This window comes from Centruroides sculpturatus, unplaced genomic scaffold, assembly GCF_000671375.1.
Source record: "Centruroides sculpturatus isolate CEXI.00-Female unplaced genomic scaffold, Cexi_2.0 scaffold93, whole genome shotgun sequence".
NCBI classification, from domain to species: Eukaryota; Metazoa; Arthropoda; class Arachnida; order Scorpiones; family Buthidae; genus Centruroides; species Centruroides sculpturatus.
The window spans coordinates 410,234-416,322 of record NW_019384297.1 but is presented as its reverse complement, the minus strand read 5'-3'; the positions used below and the strand labels follow the sequence as shown (position 1 = coordinate 416,322).

At 24.0% G+C, this 6,089-nt stretch overlaps 1 protein-coding gene across 1 annotated transcript in view; it reads right to left on the bottom strand.

Annotated features, from left to right (window-relative positions):
* The window catches only part of LOC111627866, a 27,777-nt gene extending 25,583 nt beyond the window's left edge, over positions 1–2,194 (bottom strand). The window contains exon 1 of the mRNA XM_023371709.1: positions 2,042–2,194. The gene's annotated coding sequence lies outside the window, so the exon portion shown is untranslated. The remainder of the gene's footprint in view (positions 1–2,041) is intronic.
* Positions 2,195–6,089: the final 3,895 nt, after the last annotated feature.

Genomic DNA, 6,089 nt, shown 5'->3' with positions numbered 1-6,089 from the left:
AGATAATGGAAATAGATAAAACACCAGATGAAGGAAGTAACTTGACACCCGAAAAATTATTTAAAATACAAATTTACAGTGTTCTTGACACTCTATTGTGTCAAATAGATTGGCGTTATGAAAAAATGAAAACTATCTGTGACGATTTTTGCTTTCGCTGTGGCTTGTCTTTACAATTCATGAGTTTGCTGATTTAAAAAATTCGGCTGCAGATCTCGCTATTAAATAGAGCAAAGATTTAAAAAAGTACGAATTCACAAGTGAAATTGAAAGTTTTAATTTTGAAGTAACGACTCTTATACAAAATATAAAAACTGCATCTCCGCTTAATATTCTACAGGCTCTTCATGATTTTGGTTTAATTGAGTCTTACCCAAATATCAATGTCGCTCTTCGAATATTTCTGACTCTTCCCGTTTCTATTGCTTCGTGCGAGAGAAGTTTTAGCAAGTTAAACTTAATAAAAAATTATTTAAGATCAACTAGCAAACAAGAACGATTATCCAATATTTCTATTATTTCAATAAAATACAATATCGTTAAAAATATTAATTATGAAGGTGTAATTAATAAATTTGCTGAAACGAAAGCCAGAAAAATTCAATTAAAATAAATCTGATTAAAAATCTATTGTAATGTATTTCTTGTATTATTTTCCTAAAACCAAATAAATTAAGGGGCCTAAATGCAAATTCTTGCACAGGGCACAGGAATGGCTAGTTATGGCTCTGCCCTCACCACTCACCCAATCGCCCACACTAAACCTGACTAAACTCATAATGGATATGAAAAAAGACCCTCTTAGTGTGCACATAAGACTGAAAAATTAATAATAATAATAATAACCTAAACATTTCAGTTTAGACATGCTCAAATTGCTTTCTAATCTGATAATATGGCCCTCCAACACAATTTTATAAGATCAACAATCAATGACACAAATCAATCATCAATATTAAACAGTTTTAATAATGTCTCATTAGATTATTTTAAAAATCATAATTATACAGTGTTCTAAAAGTGATATAATAAAGAAACTAGGATATTAGTTTTTTTTATTTTGTGTTATCAGAATATTCATTCTTTATTAAGATTATCATTTAATATTAAGACAATCATTTATTAAGAATAGGGATCAATATGATAAATAATTAATATACATATTAAAAGTGTAAATGAAGTATTACTTCTATTACAGTTTTCTATGAGATATTTGAATTCTGGAAAAACTAAATAAGTATGAAGAGCTATTCTGCAGAAATGGGTTAAGTATATACCAAAAAGTGTTTTAAATGAAAAAGTTTAAAGTTATCACCATCAGGATTCATAAAACGAAAGATATAATTTTTGTTATGCTGACTATGATGTCCATTCCAATCTATTTGAGAATGTTGAGATAATATTCTAATATAAAAGCATCCTTAATCACTGAATTAAACACTAATTAATAAAGTTATGCATTATATAAAAATATAACTCTGAGTAATTGTTCTTGGTTCAACATTTTAAACTATAAATAACAAAAAATGCTAACATTAAAAAAATCTTTTTATTGGAAAATTTTATCAATATATTGTAATTTTTATAAAATATTAATAAGAATTCACATATAAATAATTTGTAACAAATATTACATACTGATAAATGCATATAAAATATATGAAATTCCAGATCAATACATGAAACTAATAATATACTGTTTATAACTTATATATATGTAATATAATGGTTTGTAAAACAAACTTGAATCATCAATTATATTTTTGCAATAGAGATGCTTTAAAAAATATAATGTCATCTATCAAAGTTTGAATTACTAACCACTGATATATATGAGTTTAACATACAAATTTTAAAATACTTATTTCAAAAATAAACATTGGAACAATTTATGTAGAAAATATTACAGGTTCATTTACACAAAAAATGCATTTCATTATAAATATTTTTGATATATAAAATATTTTATATAATAGAAGTAGGTCATTTTCTAATATAAAAGTTGTGATAAAGATTTACATTACTTAAAATTTTATATTACCTTCTTATATTGATAACTTTCTTGGTAGAGTCTTTCATTTGGAAGTAAAACTTTGCAAGATAATATTACAAAGAATTTATTACATAACATTTGTTTTCAGATATTTCAACATCAAAAATAAATTTATTAATCATCATAAGAATAGCAAAATATTAAATTAAAAAAAATTGTATTATATGCATAAAATCTATTTACTCATATTTTTATATTATATTATAAAATAATAATTGATTTATTTCATTTTCTTAAGCAATCCATGCTTTCCTTATATTATTTCAGATAAATCATAAAATTTATGTTAATAGGAACAGTCTAATAATAAATTTATATTTAAAAAGAAAACACTAGGTACCAAGAGATTTTTGGCTTTAAACTTTCTCAATGTATCATACTATTTCTCAATATTTATAACAAATTTGTCATTGTAATTCAATTGTAAAAGTATGAGGAACAATTTTTAATTACAAATGTATAATTGTTAATATTGTAAATTCCTTATTGAGAATACTCATTTAATATTAAGGAGAACAGTATCTAAAAAACTGATTGATGTAGTATTTAAAAAGATTAACAATACTTATTTGTTTGCATACATATTATAGACTTTAATTAAATAACTTATTAAGACTTAATAAAAGTCAATCAAATACTAAATTAAAAATATAAAATATATCTTAAAATTAATCTATTATTTAAAAATGTTTCAAATAAATATATATCAACATTTTTCTTCTAGTTATACAAAAGACTTAAGAGCATTTTTGTAAAAAATTTAAGTTTATTTTTACACTAAAAATATCAATAGTTAATTTTATTTTTTCACTTTGAAATTTTATACGTTATTATTTAATACAAATACATCGTTATTGAATATACTTATTGAAAGGAATATATTAAAACATTCTAAGAAAATATTTTAGACATTTTAAACATTATGAAGATGTTTAAATTTGTATTTAAAATTTAATCTGTAAGCTGCCAAAAATATTATTCTCCACAAAGTTTGTGTATAAAAAATAGTAAATTTATTAATTTTTATTTAATCTATAATATTAATTTATTATTGTACTAATTAATACTAATTTAATTTATAATAAATTTAAGAATTGAAAATTCACATTTTCAACATTGTCATCTATTAACCATTGTTTTATTCATTTATTTTATATTTTTTCTTGACTAAATAAAATACATCTTCTAAATAACATTTATTTTGTACGAATTATTTCTTTCCTTTTAATGAATTTATAAAAATTAAAATGTAATCTGCAATTACAGATTTATATTTTATAATTTATAAAATTTACTAGATAACTTTTACTTATATTTTACTTATTTTTACATTTCAAACAATCCCAACAATATGTCAGTCTTATTTTTTACTTTGAATAAAATATGAACTTTGTTTAGTTACTTTAATTCTTTCAAAAAATTTTATGATATATCATGAAATAATTAACCATCATTTAACAGTTTCAAGTCAAATAATAAATATAAGATTTGGAATAGTTCAATTAAATATAATTTTTAATACAAATTATTAAAATTTAATTATTAACTAATTAACATCAACAGTTAATTTCATTAACTGTTAATGTAAAGTTAATTTTATTAACCTTATATAAATAAATTATACAATATTTGATATTTATCACCATCATTCAAATAAAATATTTCAATCTTCAAAATTTACAGTTCATCTTTCAAACTTAAAAACTTCTGTGCTTTTGATATTCCTTCCTTCAAGAATGATGAATATTTTCGGCCCACAGGATCTGTAAAACTTTAAATGAAACATTCATTAAAAATTTTTTGGTTTTATATTTCATATATTATTTATATGATTAGAAAAAAAAAATTAAATCTTACCCTTCAAATAATGAAAAAGAGTTATCATTTTCATTATCTAAAAGTATATTAGCATTGATATGATGAACAACAGTTCCATTTGGCAATATTATTAATGACTCAACAGGAAAATTATACTTGTCAAGACAATTTTGAGCAAATTCAACAATTTCTGTCTTTGGAATACTTTTAGCTATTATCTGCAATATTTTTCAATAAATAAATCAATAAAATTATTTAATATCAAGATTTCATTGAAAGAAAATTTATCTTTATTTAAAAATATATTTTATAATCGTAATTACTAAATAAGGCATAATTAACTTCATTTCAAAAATACAAACTTTTTCCTGTTAGACACAAAAAAAAATTAACTTCATAAACTAAAGGACTCTCACCCATCAAAGCATTTCATTTACAATTACATTAAAAATATAACTGTTAATAATATTATGTAATGTTATTTTATTATATAACATACTCAAGCCTAGGTGTAACATAATATTGTCTATTAGTATTAAGAGATTTCTGATCAAATTTGCAAACTTGATTATCAAGATAAGCAACAACTACTAGACTCTTTATCACCTACATATCTTGTCGCATCATCTGATAAAAATATTCTGGAAGGATCAGAATTGTTACAATTGACATATCCCTCAAACATTTCACCTAGTTTTGGACCTCAACTGCTTTGATTTAAAATGTGTTTTTATACTCAAGTAAAAGAAATTACTTCTATACGTGAAGTTGCAAACTACTTTTAATTCACACCACAGCCTCAAGTAGCTTCTCCCACACTATTGCAGCATGTGTCATTTTTTTTTTAACTTTACCAGCAACGATAGCAACAGCAGAGCAAAGTTTTTCAAAACTAAAATTAATCAAAAGTTATTTAAGAAGTAGCATGTCACAACACTGTCTTGCATCTGGCTACTGTATCAATAGAAAAAAAACAATAGCTTGTCAACTTGATCCAGAGAAAGTGACTGACAGATTTGCAAACAAAAAAGCGAAAAAACAATTTTGAAGTATTTTTTTAATGTATTATTATGTATTTGTCATGAAACTAAACTTGCATACATTTTGTCAATACAGTTTTTATAATATATAGTAAATATTATTAGGTACTTTGTACTTAAAGAATTATATTTTGTTTTATTATTTTTGTATTTATTAAATTGAATATATTATTGTTGAATTGCCTTGAATCTCAAATAAATTGTTATGAAGTAAGGTTTTAAATTGAAATAATTAGAGATATGTTTTTAAATTAAATGTTCAAAATAAATTTCGCGAGACCTTTTCTGAGGAATGAGGGAGCTCACTGATTCTACTTGCTCCAGGGGCTAAACAGTAGCTATGCCACTTTTAGCATACTTTTGGGGGTGATATGTGTGTTGGATTCCTCAAAAACTTTAGGAAGAAAATTTAAACTAAAAAACATTGTTTTAAACAATAAATCTAAAATTATATTTCATTAATGAGTAACTCAATATCAATCAATTATTTAATTTCTTATTATGATGAAAAAAAAATGAATGTTCAGTTACAAATAGCTTATTTATACTATGTGACTATGGTTTGTTCTAGAAGAAAGATCATAGTTCAGATACTGAGTTTGTTCTCAAAGTTTCCTTCTAGATGAATTGATAGCATTCTAGAACATTTGTCTGACAAGTACAGTCAATTCAATTTAATTGGGCCAACGTTAATCGGGGCAGCAGCTTTATTGGGGTAAATCTCAAAGAACAGAAACCAAACTAATAAATTAATACATAATTTAATCACTTAATTGGGACAACTTTTCGCTTAATTGGACAGTAACAGAAAAGGAATTTAGCAAGTTTTGATATATTTTAGGGATCTTCTGAAAATATGTAGACACTATATACACTAAAGTTGTGTAAGCCTAACTAAGTAGTTTGTCTTTCACTCAGGCAATTCAGTTTTTCTGGAGGAAGACACCATAGCGGGATGTATCACATGGGGGNTTATGGGGATGGAATCTTTACACTCAGATTAGTCATGAATGTAAACTGTTTTTACAGTTTCTATTTGAGTTCACTTGTTTTTTGAGTTGGATTAATGGAAGGCAGTGCACTACATGGGTGATCTGCCAAGGAGACACGTGGGAGGAGTTTTATAAAATGGCCTCTAGGTGGTAGTCACATAAAGAAAATCTATAAACTTTATGCAG